This window comes from Lytechinus variegatus, chromosome 17 (genome assembly GCF_018143015.1).
Source record: "Lytechinus variegatus isolate NC3 chromosome 17, Lvar_3.0, whole genome shotgun sequence".
NCBI classification, from domain to species: Eukaryota; Metazoa; Echinodermata; class Echinoidea; order Temnopleuroida; family Toxopneustidae; genus Lytechinus; species Lytechinus variegatus.
In genome coordinates, this window is record NC_054756.1 from 3,855,336 (window position 1) to 3,878,944 (window position 23,609).

At 35.6% G+C, this 23,609-nt stretch overlaps 1 protein-coding gene across 2 annotated transcripts in view; it reads left to right on the forward strand.

Moving 5' to 3' along the window:
• Positions 1 to 3,563: 3,563 nt before the first annotated feature.
• Positions 3,564 to 23,609, forward strand: part of LOC121430751 (MAP/microtubule affinity-regulating kinase 4-like) — a 69,980-nt gene continuing 49,934 nt past the window's right edge. For both annotated transcript variants that reach the window (XM_041628133.1, XM_041628134.1), the window contains exons 1-2: positions 3,564 to 4,154; positions 12,538 to 12,681. The gene's annotated coding sequence lies outside the window, so the exon portion shown is untranslated. The remainder of the gene's footprint in view (positions 4,155 to 12,537; positions 12,682 to 23,609) is intronic.

Below are 23,609 nucleotides of genomic sequence, written 5' to 3' on the forward strand. Positions count from 1 at the left end.
TCCGACAGGCCCGATTCAATTTCTCAAACCGTCAATCACTGTTCGATCATGTCACCGTGGCGCTGTCAATTTGACATCCCTTCCCGACCCTCATCAACCTCGTCTGACCTCTGACCCTTGAAATGCGCGCGCAGGGACCTGGTCACGTGAAACGGAGACGGCTACCGCGATGGAGTTTAGGTATCACTTTCGATATTGCAAAGTAGCTAATCGACCTTCGATGATATATATCATGTTATCTGACCAAAATTATTTGACTGATTTTTCATTTATTATGACAATAATCATGATCATATGGCGATGGAAATATATTTGAATCAAGATAGTATTTACAAAAAGTAACAAGGCACGTGACACTGAAAAAGTGAGGCTGAAAATAATTCAATCCACAAAATAGTTGACGGGGCAAAAATGCTGAAAATTTCATAAAAATGTGATAATAATGGACCACGTTATTGAATGTTAAGACCAGCAATATTATATAAAACGGTTACATGCATGCCATCATTAATATGTAATAGTTTGGCTGATGATATATGCCCCACTTTCCCTTTTCTTTTTATTTCATGAAATCATGATTATTTCATATTTTCATACTTGTGTGTAATAATAATAAAATAATAACGTTTTATTTACCCAGGGTAGCCACTTCAATCACAAGACTGCTCTTCCAGCGGGCCCTGCATAACATGTCTCCCCTGCCCTGTTTGTAAACACGTGTCTCCCTTGCAACAAAATTCAGCAACGATAATCTCACACAGTAAATTTGGCTAGTCAGATGTATTTCTTGGTTGACGAAATTCGATTACACATTCATGCAATATATGCAAATGAATAAGCGGGGACATGACATCATTAGTTTGCTCATTGAATATCCATGAAGGCAATCATGTACAGAAATGTTTCACCGAAATAATAGTTTTTTTAAATGTCATGACTTTGTAATTCATTGTCCAATTTTGATGGAATTTTCATTGTTTTGTTTGACTAATTTTACTCTGTTGTTACGAAAGAAAAATTAGAATCGCAGCAAAATAATTAATTGTTTTTTATTGCACGGTTTAGAGCTAAACAACAATATTTATCCTGAGGAGTTAATACAAACAAATTATGATAGTCCAAATAATTTTCAAGTTGGCTGGCCAATAGTTTAAAAATGAATTCCAGTTTTGGTAACGATCTCAAAATGACTTTTGACAGAATCTGATATAATGACCACCCAAGTGTCTGTTTGTATGAATAAAAAATATGTGCCAAAGGATTCTGGAAGAAATTGTGTAATTGCTGAGAAATAAGCAAAATAAACGCGGATTCGGTCACTTCCATCGGGTCTTTATTCCAGCAATATTAATACACTGTCCCATGTGTGTCTATCTGTGTTGGTGATCTTTAGTGTGAACATTTTTTCAGCGTAGATTTCAAGATTTCACAAAGTTCAGTTTATGTAATTGTACCAGAGGGACCAGATCTAGATCCTCGATTATATTCTGACAATTAAGCCTGGTTTTACAGACTTTCTCATGAAATCAGTGTTTACTGCAACTACTGGCATTTCTCTTTAAATAGGCTGGTGATGACGAAAGTGATGTTGAAAAACGATGGATGATTATAGTCACTGTAATAAAATGAGAGTTATATGAAGACAAAGTTGATGATGATGATGATGATGAAAAGTCGATTTCATCAATCCATGGGTTGACGAACAGGTTGATGATCTTGATGAGAACTGAAAATAGTTGCAAACACTTCATTGATGAACGAAAGTTAATGTTGCTTAACTATGCACTGATATAAAGTCTGGCTTGAACCTCTGATTACTGATATATCCTTGAAGAAATTGCCAGCTTTTTTAAATATAAATTTCCAATATATACTTTTTTCTTGGACAGTCCAAATCAACATGTTCTAGAAGATTATTGAATGACCCCATTGAAATTAACAATGTAATTAACATAGTTAATCCTATATTGTCATTCTTTCTTTGCCAGCAATCCCTATTGTCCACTGAAGTCAACACAATGTCATTTTAAACAAACCGACCATTACATGCCTCATTACCTACATAGCAAATCTTAATTGAGACAACCGTGTTTTGGGTGATTATCATTTTATCTTTAGTAAGAAAAAAAAATATTCGTAATCTCTATTCGTATTCTTCTTATCATGAACCACTTTAATAACTTCAACTGACGTTGATTTTTTTCTGTTTTATACTGTGTATTGATAAGTATGTTTTTTATGACGTTATTACAACCAATTTTGTCAAATCAATTTCTCACAGATTTATGGAGACAATAAATGCTTAACTTATATCATCTTAATAATCATAGCCATCATTTTGATTTGGTTGTCCTTCACTTTTTCTGTTTTCTTTATGATAATTAAGTTTTTAACGTGTTATTTTCCCCAAATTCCTTTTTTTTAACTGAAGAATTAGGGCTGAAATTTTCATTGTCAGTATAAATTGTTGCTCTTTGATCTTGTAACATTGCAGCCTGTTCTCCAAATCACTTGACAGACTTGATGAACATATACTGGCAATAAAATAGAATACTGTAGGCCTATACTACTGGTTGAATTTTTTTTTCGTAACAAATGACACGCATTATATTTCTTAACACGTACCTTCATTTAAGAATTTTGTTTCAAGGTCTTTAATAAAATCATACTACTTTTTTGTTTTAACTTTGGTAAATTTACCATCTTTGATTCTTCGCATCATATTTCCCGAACATGCTGAAGTTGCATCGTTCTAGCTTTTGTTTCATTTCTCCTTTTAAGTTAAATGCTGTGCGTGTGTGTGCTTATAATTATCTCGTTTAGTCACGTCATTCACGAAAGGTACTAACTAAAGAGAAAGAGGGATAATTTAACCAAATTTAAATGAATGGGATGCAACAATACATATAAATTGTAAATTTGTATTTTTGTATCCTTAAGTAAATGTTAATAGGCCTATATTTTATACTGCAGCCTTGGTGTATATTATTTTATCCGTTATAATCAGTCAAATGAAATACATTAAAGACAAGATTTTACCTTGATATTATAGTTTCCATATTAATTTATATTTGATACGGATGTAATCTCATAAATCGTTATGATATTGATTTTTTAAAATAATTTTTAAGGCTAATAAGCTCGAGTTGTTTTTTTAATATCGATACAATTTTTCTGCTAGCACGTGTTCGAAAAATAATAATCATTTGCCCTGAAAAAACACAATATGAGTATGAATATGATTTGTTTATATATTATTTCTTATTCTTTTTTTTATGAAAATCAAACTTCGACAAAATCATTATTTTTTGGTTTCTATTCTTAAACGAAATTAAACAAGAAATAAACATCGATTATCCATTCACGAGTGCCTCCAACTCATACATTAAGGAAGCAGTTATTGCTTCGAATCATTTGCATAATGTGCATAATAATTGCCCGCCTAGAACAAAGGAGTCACGTGATTAAATATTAATAAAAATACTGACTGGGTGGATGCGAATTATGTGCATTTTGTGTGTATGGAATCCCCAGCCCCTTACCCCACATGCATGGGGAAAAACACATGTGTATAAACGCATACTGTATACGCCGTACACAGTCTGGGGTATTAGATTTTACTTGCTTTGTTCTCCCCTTTCTGAACGCGCGTCAGTGTATCGGTATGCGGGAACCAGCCCGGTGCATCTCCAGTAAGAAACGCTAGCATACTGCAGGGGAAAACTCCTAAAGGATAGGTGAAAAATTACCAAGTCTGGTCTACAAATGTCTGCATTAATATGCCAGTTTAAGATCAACATGTACTCCTTCGCCCGTTATTTTTGTAGAGTTTTAAAGAGCTCAACAATGACTAATTTTAACATTGTTTCAACGAGAGTCTGCACGAGTCGCGTTGCTGCTGGAACAAAGGATTCATGCCTTCACTTCAGCTCGACTTTTGCAAGGCGCAAAATGTCTTCCCTCCCAACAACTTGCATTTTCGGCCGGAAAATTGCTGAAAATTCTGGATTTCTCAAACAGATGACCTTAAGTGATACCCAAGCTATCTTCTCCCCCCAAAGTGGATTTATATTTGGAATTATTTCTGCTGAAATCAACCTTCGAAGAGGAGATGGGCACCTGCTTGAGAACAAAGGAAGTGGAGAGAAAAAAGGGTAAGAAAATGGAGGAGACATTCCGATACATAATAATGTGTTACAACGACCACTCCCTGTATTGTGAATAAGAGACATACCGTGCATATGGTCATGCTGTAAATTATTGTTTTGCAAAGAAATGCTGTAGGCCTACCTCGAGAAGTTATGATACTATGGCATTGTTATGTTCTTCTATTAAATAATTCACTATTTGGTTCATCAGGTAATGCAAGTTAAGTTTAAAAAAAATAATAAAGGAATAAAATCAATCATGAATTTAACGAACGAACACAAGAAATCATTTATATCAAGCAATTATAAAAGACTTAAAGTACCATCTTACACATCTCATTTGATTAGTTTTATAAATAATATAAAATAGGCCTACTAATATTTTATTAATTTTGAAAAGTGATTTCTATGCCATTTGTGGTGCATAAACTCGATAAATAGTCGTCTATTTGATGTGATATATTGTGCCTTTTAATGATATTATGACAAGGAGTAAAATTGAAAAATAATGCTTTTAACACTTTCAAATCGTGACGTAATCTTCTGTCTATGTATTAAGGTGAGTGAGGAACACAGGCAAGGTGGTGGTCTTCAAAATCACACAACTACATATCAAGCTTTGTATCGTTTTTTTATTGCAGAGTTTTACATTGACGGAAGTATTTTCAAAAAAGCTATATGGGCCTATAATTTTCGATTCGAAAAACACAATTTCGCTATATCAGTCAACTTATATGGGTTCATGGTGTGTGATAATTGCAAATCAATGCCTATAGAAGAATAGTACATTATTGCAGTTCAAATTAAAACCACCTAGCTATATTATCACCACATCATTAGGTATCTCAAAAGGATCGCTGTATAGCTTGATGGGTAAATTAAAAGTGACCCCTTTGATGGAAAAAAATAAAAACATGCGATTGAATTCAGTATAAGGACTTTATTCTTTTTAATTTGTCAATACTTCATCACAAATATAATGAATATCATTATTCTACATTTTTGGCTAAAGGAATGAGGGAATAATTTTGTCCAAAATAATGTGTGCGGCGTTTGTAATCAAACAAGAAAATGAAAATGCATGCGCATTATTGATTCTCTTCGTCCATCTATCATTCATGAATAGAACATATTACGCTCTTATGATTCATAACAACAAAATCTGGCAAAGTAATGGCATTAATCACGTTCAAATGATATTATTTCAGCAATTGACCTTTCCTTCATACATAAATTATATTGAATAAAATTAGAGTGAGCAAGAAACGCTCAACTCCGGCCCCAGGGTATGGGGATATTACGTAATAGTATTACATTTGTTTTGTGTTTCCATGATAGTGTGAAGATAATTATGTAAAGAAATAAGTGATTAATTCGCCACTGGTAAAAATTAATTATTGGGTAATCCATGTAAATTCACCTTAGAAAATGATGCTAAAATACAATTTTAACTGAAGGGAAAAGTACACGTCTGAACTAAAATAATTGTAGAAGAACGTGTTGTAAATTTAAGGATATGTACACAGTTTAAAAAAATATACATTCTGTTTACAACATTAACCTTATAACAGTTTAAACAAATGTTTACTATATTAACTTTACAGTAATTGTTTAAACAGTTTAAACAAATGTATAAATCTTAAGCAACAAAGTTTAATTTTCAAAATCTAATCTTCAATAACTTAAACATGATTGTTTCAATGGTTAAACAATTAAAAGCTGTAAGGTTCATATATAAACAGCGTTGAATAAAATCTTAAATAGCGCTTTTAATGTGTAGGCCCAATTGCCTCTTCCTTGCTTCAATATTTATTTATTTATTAATTTTATAAATAACATCTTTATTTCGAAACCATACATGTACACAAACATGACAAAGATAACAAAACGTTTATACTCGAGATATCTCTTCTCGACGAACAAGGAAGGCATACAGGGCGTGTAATTCAAATATGAAATGCAACACGTAAATATCAGACAATAAATATAACCAAACAAAATAAAGAAGAACATTATTAAAGTGGGGGAAATAAAAAAAAAGTAAATTCGAAGCATACAATGATATAGAAAAACAATGTAAATACTTATTTTTATTAAAATATCGAAATGCCATTGTTGGACTGTATACAATTTATTAAGGATGTTGATGACCATTAGATTTTGAAAAATAAAAAAATAAAGAGGAAATAATTTTTGCTGACTGCTTGGGTTCAGACACAATTAAATGAAGAAAAAAATACTTGTGGTATGATGACAACGATGAAGTTTGAAAAAGGTACACATGCATTGTGTCAAAGTAACATTTTCTTTTAAATCCAGGAAATAGATAATCGAAGCACAACTTATAGACCTACCTGACGACGATGTTACAAGAATATATGCGTTAATTTTTTTTTCCATTTGTAATTATCCGCCTATAGGAGCAAGCTTAAAAGTTTTCTCTTTTCTATTTGTCACACAGGTATGCATAATGTATTTCATTATAAAGATACAGCACGATTTTTATTCAGGTGAATGCATGATGAATTTGTGTGTACTGTATATTACTTTTAAAACAATTGCAAAGAAAAAAGCAAACAACAACAACAACGAAAATCCACTGGGGTGGGGCACTATCTGGACCGGAGGGGGGGACTACCCCCTATACCCCTGATATGCACCTGATAGTGACAACATACTCGTAGGAACCACGTGTACCGGTGAAAGCATCCCAATCACCATGACACCAATCAATAACAATGACCTTAGGATAGTCCAATGACCGCACACTATCTATTTTTAGTTCTGTGTTTTGAAGAGTATAGTTGCTGGTCAAGTTGGCAGACAATTTGTTCTTGACATGCAAAAGAAAACAGCAACAACAACCAAAGTGCTTTTGCTCCTCACAATAATAATAATGATAATGACAATAATAATACTGATAATAGTAATGATAATAATAATACTAATGATGATAATGATAACATCAACAATAATAATAATCCTTATTATTATCAGTATTATTTTTATCATTATTATTATAATAATGATAATAATACTGATAATAATAATACATAAGGATGTGCCTTTTAAAAAAGGAGAATACGCTATCCCCATTGTCAAATTGCAATAAAACTTTAAAGAATAAAAATGTGTTTTTCAGTAGAAATATCAATGCAGGGACCGCGGAACGGTTTGGAAGTGGGGTGGGGGGGGGGTGAGCCGAAAGTGGGGATGGAGGGGGTCTGACCATGCAAAAACCACAATCAGATGGTCACTTTTACGTTTTTGTACACGGTTTTGGAAAGAGATGAGGGGCTGAAGCCCCCCCCCCCCGGTTCCGCGGCCCCTGTAATAGAAGTATATTCTTAACAAATTAGATATTTATGTTGGCACTCTGTCAGTACTAACATGACTAACATCGTTTTTTCATTCATCTCTCACCTTTTTTTTTCGTTCTAGAAAAATGAAAAATAACAGTAAAATTGAAACAAATATACAATCACCAAGAAAAATGTCACTTTGGATCGGCTGGCACATTTTGTGTTTGTTTCGGATATGACCTTACCCCGTCTGTGGTTTAGGTAAATGAGAGTATGCTCTATTAAACATGTTAATTATGATTGATATTCATCTGAATAGATCCCGATATATTCCTTTCAATATTTCATTTATCCCACGGAGGAAACATCTTAGTATTTCATAATTCTCCCATGCATGCTGTAGCTTCGTTTTTAATCTTTTTTATCCGAGAATTGCGCATGGCATGGTTGCATAATAATCCTTACAGACCTTAGATATATACAGTTATACAAATCAGTTCAATATTTACACAGGCCTACGCACCGGATAACATATCTTTCTCTTCCTGTCTAGTGTTTACTGCCCCAGAATTGTCTTTTTTGTGAAGCATGAATAAATAGGAGAGGATGCAAATAACCTTTATTTTTTTGTTATTTTTCTATATATTTTCATTTGTTTGCAAGTGTATTGTTGTTTTGATGTCAATGATCTCATACACACTGAAAATGTTGGGCAACACACTGTCCACCCTGTTGGGTAATGTATGTTGGCATATATATATATATTCTGGGCAGTTATTATCCAATTGAGCAAATTTATTAGTTTTATTACCCAATTTGGGCATATTTTAACCAATAGTTGGGTGGCCAGTGTAGGTGCCTAGGGTTGGAAAAGTTGGGCATTTTTTGCCCAGCTATTTTAAGAGTGTGGGAATTTTTTTTAGTAGGAATAGTACATTCATGGTCATTAAGTCATTACTTTACGTTCTCCCCCGGGGGGGCCACTTCCATTCACGAGTGGATACCATGCGCGACCATGGGGTCTCGAAAAGCACCCTAAACACGTAATTTCCATATTCTGAAAATGCACCCCTTATAACAAGTATTGGCGTGTGAAACCCTACCCTTAGCAAGTATTGGAAACAAAACGATACTCTTGGCAAATATTCCCTGAAATGAACCCCTAAACAAGTACAGGAATGTTTTATTGTTACGGGTCCTTTGGTTGTCGGCTTTACCTTTTTGGTTTAGTACGACCCCACCTTCTACACCTCGCGCAAATACGACTCTAAACACGTAGTGTTGGGGCAAAAAGGACATCCTTTATAAAACATTTTAATTTTGTTTTATCATCCTCGCAAATTCGACCCTAAACACGTAATTTTCCTAGCGAAATAGATACCCTTTTTTCATTATTTTTGTGTTTTTGACACCCTTTTCACGTTACGTACGTAACGCGCCCTATCGTGAAAAGGACATCCTTTTTACGTGTTTTTTTGGTCGCGCATGGTATCCACTCGTCAATGTAAGTGGCCCCCCCGGGCGTTCTCCCCAACCCCTTTCTGTTTTGTTTGTTTTGTTACTGTTTTTGTGTGTGTTTTTTTTTCTTTTTGAGTGGGGTGGGTTTTCTTTTTGGAGCTGAAGGTAGTTTGTCGTCTATGGTTATTTGATTGTCTCATTTGGATCACACTGACTTCGAAAGGACGGAAAATTTTCCTTTGTACAAAGCTTTCAACTACTCACTGCCCCCCACCCCTGTTCTGTTTACTTTCTGTAGATGTACTAGAGACATGATTTTAAAAAAAATCTTGAATCAGTTATCAGTTAATTTTGATAGAGAGGCGCAAAATCATATATTTGATTAAGATTTATTCGTATCGGAAGGCGCTATTGACACTTCCATTATCTTATCGGAAGCTGATGATTACATTGTTTGTGGTCGAGATCTGTCCTGCCGAATTACCATCTAATTTGCCATGTTTTGCCATTCATTAAAATAAAAATTACATATTTTATTGTAAAGCAGTGATTTTTTAAATGGTTTCACAATATTTTACGATTGGTCAATCGTTTTGCTATACACTTCCCGATTTGAGCTCAGAGTTGTAGCTTGGCCCGTTTTTATTCACACTATATCCCCTGCAATATCTGAATATGATACAAAATTGTATATATTCATCAAGCTCATGGCGTATAAAATAATACGCATTTAATTCTTCTTCTTATCGATGTGTTTCAGTATTTTTATTTAAAATATGTTTCAGTATTTCGTTTTAGACCGATGTTTTTCGTTTTGTTCTTTTATCAATAAAGGTATAATTGTCCAAAGGTTTAAAGTGATTGGTTAACATTGGTTTGAATTTAAAAAAATCCGTACTAGAAGGTCACACTTGTCACCTGTGTCTACGATATGTTACACAAATGAAGCCCAGAAAAAATTGCGTTCGAAAATAATTATTTAGTGCTTCAAAAATTGAAAAACATGTATAAAGTGACCAGAAACACCATCTTAATTTCATCCCATACACTTATGTGTACTATTTAGGTGTCTATAAGACGCCATTTACATAATCGGGGTTTGTCTTGTAGTTTTAGCTTTTCATTCTCAATAATGGTTGTTTTCGGGGTTTATTAGTTCTCATACATGCACTTGTACACATTTTTCATCTTGGTTTGAGAATTTTTTAAATCGGTTGCTTACGAAGTTAAACAATACCTTTAAGCAGTTATGCAAATGAAAAAGTCCCTTCAAAACTGTTGACAGTCGGCTTCTAAACTGCCTAACTATTCGTTGGGTTTGTTGTCGGTCACCGCTGCTGTTCCAAATATATGCGATGGATCCCTTATCTTTTGGCGTTTTATTTCTAGAATTTCCCAGTTTAACCAATCCGGCCTTGAAAGTTAAACGGGGAACGAGCAGGATATGATTGACTCGATATCATACATTAGCCAGACAGAATATTTTATTTTGGTAAAGCCTTGATAGGTCTCCAATTTAGTAAACGTGTCGCCACAGCCTCGCGCGGACGATATAATTATGGCAGCGTCATGCTAGCCGCGACTGATATTTAAAAGGTAGCAATATTACGCAATGATCACGACGCTTTGCCAAGTTTTATTCTAAATTTAGCCTTGGACTACGTCAAAAGATTAAATAGCACATTTTTAATGAAGATTTACATACCACACATGATCTCATGTTATCGTCATCACTTTTGGTATGGCGTGCCAAACTAAATTCCTTAAAAAGACAACATGAAACGGTGAAACAAAAATTGATTTCTTTCATTCTTATGTCATGTATGTAGGCCTATCATTTCCCATGGTTATTTTTTTCTTGGCAATTTCATGATTGTGGTATCAGCTAAAAGTTCTCTGGTTTTTGTAATCACACAGGACCATATCAATGTGTCTATCGATCCGAAATTAGGAAAACAGAGAAGTAGATAATTTATGATCATAATCACTTTGATAAAATATACGAAATTCTATGATCATTCTGAAGCAACAATTTTTAGAATGGTATGATTATGTCATGGTAGGATTATGTCATTGAACTTTATGTCCTTAAAACTCGCTCCATGCGATTTATCGTCATTTCATCCTTTTTGTATTTCATAGTTTATGTCGTACTGACTCTAGTGCTTTAAAACACCATGAATTGGATTGTCCCTTCTCACCAACAGTCACTCTTGAGATGATAGCCCTTGTAACTCCGTGGTTTCCCTCTATGTAATTGAGCGACAATCATCGGAAACTATAACTGCGGACTCGATCTGTCACTGGTTATCAAAGGGCGTGTCGTGATTGGTCTGTTCTCTCGGTCACGTGGTCTGATTTCTTTAATCGCGATGGCGACATTCCTTTTGGCACGAAATAGAATATGGCAACGCCTTTTGGGAATCATGATGGTCCGTGTGCTTGACTGAAGCACCTCCTGAAGTGACAATGTTTGGAATTAATGAGTAGTGATAAAACATTTGGATAAAAGTGAGATAGATGCGTCTAAATGTTTCCATCATTCAACAAATGTATACCCCTCGGGGCGAATATTGATATGAAAAATAATATGGCAGGTTACGAAATACTATTATTTAACGAAATCGTGCAACTTTGAACGGGTGAGGGTAAGTTTATCTATAAACGTGACAAATTCTCTACCAATGAAGAAATAAATTTATGTACCATTTTACGGAGCCACCATCATTTTCAACCTTAATCGCTCACGATGGCGATCTCCTGCATTATTTTAAACTACGATATTTTCTTTCAAGTGAATAATGCATCTTATTAATGTTTATTTTCATTCCTTATATTATATCTATTGTATTTGGGGGGGCTAAAACTTAAAAGCATTACCTTCGTATATGATATGTTGCATACATATCGTGAATGCAGAAATAAAATAAAATGTATATATAATATGGCAACATTTTCACATTCCTTCACCCCCCCTTCGTGCTGGTCTTTTAGGTTTTGTTGTTTATTGGCCGGGGGGGGGGGGTAAATATTCATGATGATGTGATCCATTGCAATTCGTATTTCATATCCACTTGCACTTTCAGCCTGCTCCTTTAAACCAAGTTCACCATGTTCATTAATTTAATCTGTAATCCTGGATAGAGTCCAAGTTATAAATAAAACCCTTGCAAATCCTTTCAAAAGTTCAAGGCTTTGTTTTTATCGCGGTTCGAATAGCTTGCACGCTCCTGTAAATTTACACATTTACATCCCGAAAAAAAGAACTGTATGAATATAAATCTGTGTCAATATCTTCTTCTGTCATGTCTGTGGTTTGAATGTTAATATTGTAATCCTCGATTGTTTTGCAGATAGAGTTGAACCGTTTTATTGTACTCAGATCCTCCCCTTTTTAATGCATTCATGTCAAGGAATCTTAAGCAACATTGGTTCATTTGTGACACATTTGTTTCTAGTTCATCTCCAAAAGAATAGTGTAACGCTATTTCAGAATATTTCCTGGATTGATCTATACATGCCTTGGTACACCTCTGCCATTCTATCGACCCCCCCCCCCTCACCATCCTCCATGCATCATTAAAGTGCCACCTCCCATCTCATTCCCGGCATTGAATTTGATATTTCAGGTGTTCATCCTACTCACACCCAATCACCATGGCGAGTGTCGTCTGCTCCAGGGAATTTGGCGGGAAAGGACCCATGGATGACAAATCAGGCCGGTTCGTGACCAGCTCGACGCCATGCCAGAGCAGACAGCACGTATATTGGCGGTAAGATGAGATCCTCCATAAATTTACTTCCATGAATTTATATATGCCACCCACAAACTTGAAGTAAAAAAAACCTCAAGTTGTCTTAGCTACTATGTGCCTATATGCTGTATAGGCGTTATGATTTCATGTGGGTCTGATGGATCACACTGCAAGGAAACACGCAAGCGTTATCCGTGAAACCGACTCCAACTCGACGTAAGATATGGCATTGGTAATAACGTAATATCTTTGACAGGTCTGGATAGTCGGTTTCACCGGAGTGACTTTACCATAGGCATTATTTTAAGTGGACCAAATCTGACGCCTGTGTCGGTATCAAGATCATGTTTCATCGTTTCAGCTTTGTAACAAGTTATAGAAATATTAAAACTGTAAATGGCCTACTTGCACTTGGGACATTGCAAACAGTCTTCATATCGCAAGCATAGAAATTTATAAAACCTCGTCCGGTTACCCTGTAGACTAACGATACTAAGCACTTAATGGGTTAATGTGGTATCCAGGGCCACTAATCACAAAAGGGTCAGGTTAGATTTGCCTCAAATCAATTTTTGATGAGGATGATAATGTTTAATTTAATTCGGAGAGAGACGGTATGGAAGCGAAGCATGCTTGATATAGAGATCATTCACTATAAATGCATGCTCGAAATATCCAGCTATCTTGATGACACATTTTGCTCTCATATTTTTAGGGACATGAACGTTTAATTGTGAGGTTGTTTCTATTAAAAAAAAAATATTGCAGTTTTATCGAAGGCCTACATGTATATGTGGACATTGCCTAAAAAGGAAGTTTATCGGCGACGTCACAAATATGTGAATTGGCCCCTTCAGCATGTGCTGATGGTCAGTATTTATATTTACATTTAAATACCAATGAATAAACAAATAAATAACTAACTAATATGAATACTAAATAAATAAACAAAACAGTAAATAAATGAATGAATGATAAATAAATGAATGAAAAATAAATAAATAAACAAATAAATAAATAAATAAATAAATAAATAAATAAATAAATAAATAAATAAATAAATAAATAAATAAATAAATAAATAAATAAATAAATAAATAAATAAATAAATAAATAAATAAATAAATAAATAAATAAATAAATAAATAAATAAATAAATAAATAAATAAATAAATAAATAAATAAATAAATAAATGAATCAATCAATAAATAAATAAATAAACCTGATTAATGGTTATTTGATTTCGGCCTATATTTACACTTCCATATTGCTAACTTCCATTCTCAAAGTCACTGGAGATGTCGTCTTTAAACATGTTAAATATGATGTCAACCACTCAAACCATACTTACATCACATTTCTCGTCTGTGATGTGATGACATTCCAGAGGTTTATGCCTTGACCTGATTCCAGTCGACAAATATATTTAGCACATCTCGTTTTGAAAGGCAACGGTATTTGATTTCAAACTTATACGTTCGAGATGTTTATCGGGCATTTCTTGAACCTCTACGCCTTTTGACATTTTGAAGTGGATTCGCTTATTCCACAACCTACTTTCAAGATGTTTTACAAACAATAAAAAAGAATATAGAGCACGGGCGGTTATTTGCGCAAAGCATTGAATAATTCATGTGGTAATTATTGCAAGAAAGGGATCTTATCCTTCAGCTTTGTGGTTTTTATTCGTAATTGGCGGTCAACTACCATCGCCAATTTTGGATGAAATTTGTAAAGAACCATTTTCAAGGCTACAGTACACTCCAGACAGAATTCAGGTCAGGTTGTATGCAAATACACAGATCCTGACCCTCGGTCCCATATGTATACAAATAGTGTTGGAATTGGCACGACCCGGATTATACCCCCGTTCAATGTTTGATTTGGCGCGGAAGCAGATACACATAAATTGATTGTAGTCTGCGAGTGTTGACCTGCCTCTAGGATTGAACTCGATAAAAATAAAAATGGCAGTAAAGTTAAATGCTAAGTTCGGGGGTTTGTAGGTCATTAATTTCTGTTTCACATCGCAGGTCATTTCCAATAAATATGTACACCTGGGATTAGAGAGATGTGAAGAAAACAAAATGGAAATGAACTTGTTGAAAATATTACCGTTTCCATGGTCGCAGGTGCATTTAAAAGGATTGTGGTAAAAGTAGCTACGGGATAAGCTATAGAAAAAAATAACAAACAAATAAAACATTGAGAGGCTCCTATTCACGTTCTTATATTGCATCAAGGCGGTTGGATGACGTGATTGTGATTGTTTTCATGTCTTGATGAAAATGATGATGTACCGGGTGATGGTTTACGTAATGGTATTAACAATTATGTTGGTGGTCAAACTGGTCATGTTAGATGGTGACAATGTTGAATGTGATGGTGACGATGTTGATTGTGATGGTGACGACGTTGATTGTGATGGTGACGATGTTGATTGTGATGGTGACGATGTTGAATGTGATGGTGACGATGTTGATTGTGATGGTGACGATGTTGAATGTGATGGTGACGATGTTGAATGTGATGGTGACGATGTTGATTGTGATGGTGACGACGTTGATTGTGATGGTGACGATGTTGAATGTGATGGTGACGACGTTGATTGTGATGGTGACGATGTTGATTGTGATGGTGACGATGTTGAATGTGATGGTGACGATGTTGAATGTGATGGTGACGATTTTGATTGTGATGGTGACGATGTTGAATGTGATGGTGACGATGTTGATTGTGATGGTGACGATGTTGAATGTGATGGTGACGATGTTGAATGTGATGGTGACGATGTTGCTTGTGATGATGACGATGTTGATTGTGATGGTGACGACGTTGATTGTGATGGTGACGATGTTGAATGTGATGGTGACAAACGTTGATTGTGATGGTGACGATGTTGAATGTGATGGTGATGATGTTGATTGAGATGGTGACGATGTTGATTGTGATGGTGACGATGTTGAATGTGATTGTGACGATGTTGATTGTGATGGTGACGACGTTGAATGTGACGGTGACGATGTTGAATGTGATGGTGACGATGTTGATTGTGATGGTGACGACGTTGATTGTGATGGTGACGATGTTGAATGTGATGGTGACGACGTTGATTGTGATGGTGACGATGTTGATTGTGATGGTGACGATGTTGAATGTGATGGTGACGATGTTGAATGTGATGGTGACGATGTTGATTGTGATGGTGACGATGTTGAATGTGATGGTGACGATGTTGATTGTGATGGTGACGATGTTGAATGTGATGGTGACGATGTTGATTGTGATGGTGACGATGTTGATTGTGATGGTGACGATGTTGATTGTGATGGTGACGATGTTGAATGTGATGGTGACAAACGTTGATTGTGATGGTGATGATGTTGATTGTGATGGTGACGACGTTGATTGTGGTGGTGACGATGTTGATTGTGATGGTGACGATGTTGGTTGTGATGGTGACGATGTTGGTTGTGATGGTGACGATGTTGGTTGTGACGGTGACGATGTTGATATGATGATGAGGATGTTGATTGTGATGGTGACGATGTCAATGTTGATGGTGAGGATGATTATTGTGATAATGACGATGGTAAAGGTTAGGATGACGATGTTGTTGCGATGATTACGATGTTGACTGTGATGGTGACGATGTTGATTGTGATGACGACGATGTTAATCGAGATGGTGACGATGTTGATTGTGACGGTGACGATGTAATTGTAGATGATGATGATGATGGTGGTGGTGGTGGTGAGGATGATTATGTTTTCAGTGGCGATGGCAATTATTATGAATATTTGCAGAAGATGCTTATGTTGATTTAAATGACCGTGTAAATGCTACTAAAAATTTATCAGCCAAAAAACCCCACCTATTCGGCATCATGATTGAGTAAAATAAAGTCACATTGCAATTGCTTGTAATCAACATTGCCATTCCAGTCCGTGTTATAACACAACTTTTGGTGATTTGTAGGGACACATCCGATAATCGTTCGTTCTTAACCGCATCTTAAGTGCATCTTGAACTCGACCTTCTTCGCGCAAGCTAGGTAGATTGCCGTCAGCCTTCAAATTGAGCACCGTAACTTGGCCATAAAATTCCTCAAGTAATTCTGGTAATAATTGCCCTACCTTGGGTCCCGATTCAAACAAAATGAAGTACTTCGCTCGAACTTATTTCTCGAAACAAGACTGCATTTGCAAGACTCCTTTTATATTTAAATGGTTAGATTGTGAGCTGTAATTTCATATTTGAAAATGAATAATGTATATTTTGCCCGGACTCTTAGCTCCATTCAAGTAATTTCTTACAAATTAAATAAAATGCTGCATTCCATAGATAGACTGATATATTCTGGAGGTACGGCTATATTCGTCAAGCTTAAATGGAAAATTATTTTCATACTTCCGGATTGCTCTCCCAAGAGACAATCAGGATGACAACAATCCCATCTTCCCAGGCTCAAGACCCTGTATATCACATGACCATGACAATGGACAGCGATTGGTCACCGAGTTGCCCTACTTGTCGAAGAGATGACGGATAGGATAGAATGGAGGCGACACTCATCTGCCCTCCAAACGACACGGTTAGACGTGTTTTCGTCGCCAAAAATAATAAACCTTAGGCTGGTTTAGGTCAATGACAAATCATATTAACTCAACTAATAATCAATCCTGATAATCACGTTATGGACTATTCTTTAGGAAATTGATTACTTATTTTTAAAATATTTTCAGGAAGCAAAATGAAAATTATAAATAATCAATTCTAATAGTCACGTTATGGACAATTCTTTAGGAAATTGATTTCTTATTTTTAAAATGAGGCAGAACCCTTCCTATATTCTTGGAGCTTAATTAATGATATTTTCAGGAAGCAAAATGAAAATTATAAATAATCAATTCTAATAATCACGTTATGGACAATTCTTTAGGAAATTGATTTCTTATTTTTTAAGTGAGGCAGAACCCTTCCTGTTCTTGGAGCTTAATTAATGATCTCTTCAGGAAGTAAAATGAAAATTATCAATGGAAACGTGTGAGGAAGTATAAGTACAAGGTGACAGACAGAGAGAGAAAGAGAGACAGGGGGATGTAGAGAGAAGATATAGAGGGGGAATGAGGGAGTGTAGAAAGAAGGGGGAGAACGGGATGATCATGGAGCTATTCCAATAGCTCTATGGTGGAAGAGAGGGGGGGGGAGAGCTTGATAGGGCAGTCGGATGGGGGGTGGCGGCGGCGGCGATACTAGTGATATATCTTCGTTCTGTTTGGCAGGTTAATTCTACGAGATTGATCCATGAAACTGATCTGTTCGTAAATAAAGTTTCATCGAAAATAATCCCGAAGATTGATGTGATATCTCTTTGCTTTTATCATGATTAACAACCTCGCGATTGAAATGATGGAGAGGGGGGAGGGGTCGTTCCTCAAGATCTTTACACTTTTTCTAAGAGAAAAACACCATTTCAAAGTTTACCGCCAAAATAGGAGGGGTGAAAAAAGCTGAGAAGAATGGTGTGAGTCTACAGTATATGGGCGAATGGAAAAGATTGTTTAAAAACAGAGCAGTTTGCGGTGGCTGGAACAGAGACTATCATAGGAATAAATTGTTTATTATTATTACTCTTCATCTATTAATTCGCCTATGACAATAGTAATTATAATAATAATAATATAGGGTATTTATATTGCGCTCATATCCATCTTGTGGTGCTCAAGGCGCTCCTATATTACCCGGCTAAGCTAGGCGTTCATAGCGCACACAGCTTAAGTTAAGGAATTACTTCCTACCTATACCCATTTACCTCACCTAGGTTGAGTGCAGCACATTGTGGATCAGTTTCTTGCTGAAGGAAATTACGCCATGGCTGGGATTCGAACCCACGACCCTCTGTTTCAAAGTCCGAAGACTAATCCACTGGGCCACAACACTCCACATGTTTTATTATGTTTTCATCAGTTTGTTCATGCATTAGTCGAACGTTTAAAATTACGGGGTACATTTCAAGAAAAATAACGATGAAGAATAAAACTTATATATTTGCTATTATTGTAACTTCCATAGAAACCTTGATTCTGATTGGCTGCTGAGCCATGTTACCATGGTAGTTGCCATAATGGCAAAAGTTACAACAGTTGGAACTCGTGAAACCGTCGCCGGGTCTCAGATGGGGGTGGAGAAAAGAGAGGCTGGAAGGAAGAAATAGGGTTTATCATTTGGATTACCACATTTCTATGAACGAGTGTAGGATGTAAACACTGTCAATCAGAATCTTAAAGCAGAGGGAAAAGGAATAGGGTCAAACCATAGTCTAATTACCTAGACCTTACAATGAAATAAAGATACAAACATTTGACTTCCGAATCCCCCCGTTTGGTATACCATTAACGGACAGATGATGGTAGCGTTCACCTTAAATAAACATATGATATGAGTACAGATCATCATCTAATCCACTGGATTTTAATCAACCATTCTTAGAGCTCACACTCATTCTATAGAGCTATCAAAGAAAGAACATGTGCAGAATATTCGCAAGAAGTGAGACGAATAATATTCATGTGAACTGTTTTTGTCAACATCATTTTGTGCTCCCCTGAATGATATAGCCCCACAATAGAACTATTTCATTGTGGAAAGCACAAAATAATTTGACCCCCCAAAAGTTTTCACTTTAATACAAAAATAGCTGCCCCATCAAAAAAAAGAAAACAAGAGAAAGAATGGAAAATGACACTTCGAAAACATTCTTATGTACGCTCGTGGAAGAAAGTTTAAAAAATAAAAAGGGGGACATAATTTCGTCGTCACTTCGTAGGAGGCAACATTTCGAAGGGGGCTTCATTAAAAAAAAAAATATATCAGTTTTTATGAGATAAATAATCACGGAATGATAGGATTAAAAATAATCTAACGACAAAGGGATGGTTGGTTAAAAGTTGTATAAACAGGATAAATATGAAACTTACACTAAAGATATTTTTAATCATTAGCACAGACAGATTTATTTATGAATTTTAATTACTATTAACGTTGCTGAAAGTGTGTCAATTGTAATAAAATATACTCTTCCGAAAGACTACTCGATTTTTAGCACAATTCGATGACCTTTCAGTGACCCCTAGACCTAAGACTAGCGGTCAAGGAGCTGTCCGAATGTAGGTCAAGATGATTAGTTTGTCCACTCAACAATAGGGGGCGGTATTGCTAATTAGGAGACGATGTCGCCTGTAGCCAGCAAGCAAATTTAATTGAAATGTCTTGTCGATCTTCATTAACTGTATGTTAATGGTTAAAATTCATAAAATACATCTTTTGGGATAACTTTTTGAAATACAGAGGATAAATTAGCCTATGATTTTATATATGTTGATGAAGGTACGTGGTGGGTGTTTCATTGAGCTGTTCGTAAGTTAAGAGCGACTTTAAGGACGACTGGTCATCCTTTTTTGTGGCATATGGTATATTCATTAGTGATGGTGAAGCGCGTAAGAAAGGTTCACCAGTCGTTCTTAATGTCGCTCTTAATTTACGAACAGCTTTATGAAACGGGCCCCTGCTTTGCTACTTGGTAACACACTTATTTTCTCTTCTGCTATCTCTGCTAGTACTTCAATCTACACGCAACCCTACTTTATTTTTTTTTTTATAATTTTTCGCTCGGAGCGGTAATCAACGATCATGTCACAAGATACGAGCACTAATTGTAACCTACAAAATTTCCGGATTAGGCCTATATGATATGTAGGTTATTAATTACCCTCATCATAAATGCATTCAAGATTAATATTGAATCTTTTTTTTCCTATTTATATAACTGGAAATACATAGGTATGGACTGACCAACTATGAACGACAGAGGTCATATTCGGGGCGAGGGCTATAGAAGGGTCAAACCCTCTCCAGTGCATGGTTATTTATTATTCTAAAGGAAGTAATTGTGCTCTCATTTCGATTTATTAACATCTTAAAATATTATGGATGCGGTCACTCATCGAAAAGGTTTGGAAATTACGTTACCAGCATATCGCCTTGACCGCGGTATACACGGGCCATTATGTTTTAGTGACCATTATTAGTAATTCATATTGTTTATGACCCCTATTTCCCCATCGCCCCCCCCCCTCTCTCTCTCTATCTCTCCCTCTCTTTCTATCAGGAAGGAAACATGCATTCTTCCATACATGGCTTTACATTTTATTTAGGCCCTATATTAGTAGGCCTACACAATACTATCAAAACAAGTCATTTTGTGCATGCGTGTGAGATAGATAGGTAGGTAGGTAGGTTGGTAGGTAAGTAGATAGATAGATAGATAGATAGAGAGATAGATAGAAAGAAAGATAGATTGATAAATAGATTATTGTTTATTTGATAAAAAGCATAGATCATGGCGGCCAAACCGAATTATGATGCATTTGCATATGAAATACCAAACAATACATAACATTACAGTATTAGGGCTATTTCGTATCTTGTGCAGGATAGTTTTATAACCGTGATGGAATTTATCATTATATTTATTTTTATTTATTACGATATATCAACACCCTCGGCAAAAGCATATACCACGGTTGTCAATTCACATGGCCTGCATATCGCAATCAAGTGTGTAATTACTTCCACTCGTCCTTTTCGTTTTCATTGCGCATTCATTTCTATAATTCTTTTTAAAGGATAATCGAGCGTTTAATTTTATTTTCGATTCCCAAACCAATTCAAACCCTACCCCGTACATTTCAAACGTGTGTGGTTTATCAGAGCACATCCAATAAGTGTTTCCATTCCGACCTCGTTTAGCCAAACAATTACCATTTATTTATCCAGGGATTTTCGTCTCCGGTTGTGTACAAAGGTGTCAACACATTTTACGGGCAGTTTATTCCAAACTTTAATCGAGATGAAAATAGCAACGTAATTACTCGCCAATATATTAGCGCTGATACTGGTTTATTTAACAAGCTCGTTTTCTTGTTAAATAACGGTCTGGTCATCAGCGCCGTGATGAAACGAAAATAATAGCACCCCACCACATAATTTGGGTGTATTTTTCGAAGATAGCGAACACCTTTGACGGTGTTTACTTCAAAAGGGCTTGATAACGAGGGGTATTTGATCAGGTCGGGTGGGGGTAAAGAGTGTGACGATGTTTGATCTTTTCTTCTTCTCTTGTGGTTCTTTTCATCATCTTTGTATGATACATATAAAACCTGAATTAACCCCCCCCCCCCTCTCCTGAAATGACATTGGGGTGAATTTCATTTCATCTTTTCATACGATCCCCTAATTATGAACAATTTGCTTTTTTTGGGGGGGGGGTGCATGAACTTATTCATATTCCTGTCGTCCGTTGGAATCAAACCCATGCTGTTTTGATACTAATTGGTGTTGTATAAACACCTATCTGGTGTTAGACCGAAACCAAACTGGTGTAGTTTAAAACTTCTCTGGTATAAGGATAGATTCCGGGCTGGTGTTAAATCAACACTGGTGATTTTGCAGTGTACAGTAGTTGTTTAAATAGTTTGAAAATTGTTTAACATCTTAAACAACAGTTCAACATTTATATTTATTTCTCAATAAATTAAGCATGTTTTTTAAAACCCTTTTAATAGACAACTATACTGTAAGGTTCATATACTAGTCAAAGCGTTGTATTATATTTTAAACAGCAGTTTTACTGTATAGGTCCATTCATCTTGAAACACTGGGGCAATTCCATAATATAATTAATATTTTGTATATACGTCCGACCCCCATTTATCTCAAGTCTCACTTCACTTCATAAACTGACCAAGTCATGGCCCTGTGAGAACATTTCAAAACTGTCAAAAGAACAAGAAATCAGAAACAAAAAAAATCATGAAGATATCACATACATGACATATAGGGGGTCGGACGTACATATTTCATATTGCCCCTTGACTAAAAAAAAACAACAACAAACAAACCTGTGAGCGTGTATAGCATTCGAATAATTTTGTGGCAAGCGACCCTCTAACCTTTCGAATGATATGTGACAAATAAGGATATACGAACAATATATGAGAAATTGACCGCATATTTTTGGATCATGACATGCGTTGACCGGGGAATTGCACAGGTCAAGGGTCAAGTAGATTTCAATTTGTTTGAGCCTTTATAAGGTCAAGTTAAAACCGGTCACGTGGGACACAGTTGTACAGGTCGTGTATATGCGCATACATTGTGATCTAAAGATCTACTATTCACTAATAACACATATAAGATGAAACGGAGTGCAATTGGCCAATATTTTCCTTAACGTGCCAAACTAAAATAGGGCGATGATCGTGGGGCAAAATGTACCCCCCCTGAAAAACAAGAAAGTTACAAAGAGGGGGGTGGGGAGGGAGAACATAAAAAATGTCAAAAGAGAGGTACGTACTTTGTACCTCTATACTACTCTTAAAATCAATTGAGAAAGTAATATCATTTCTGTTCTATAAGGGTTAAACCATGTTCAGAAATCAGCAAAAAAACCCGCTTTACATTATTCGAATTAAACATTTATTCAATATTCTCAACTACATTTGTCCCGAAAGACTCAAGACCAGCGTCGCTTAAAAATGTAGTTGATTTCGGTTTCGTAAATAATAGTACTTTAAGCGTAATTTATACTGGAAATATGCATAAACCATGGACTCAACCGTGGGTTTTCAAAACCACCTTTGTGAATTCGGGCCAAGACCAGCGTCGCTTAAAAATGTAGTTGATTTCGGTTTCATAAATAATTGTGATTTATGCAGGATTTATGACCCGAAAATTATTGCTCACTCGAAATATTTATCAAAGTTTTACCCAAACAAAGTACTTTGGAATCAGGGAATGCAATGAAAATCAAATGAGCGGTTTAATGATTCATTATAACAAATCACAACTTTAATAATTTATGGATGTGAGAATAACAGAATTA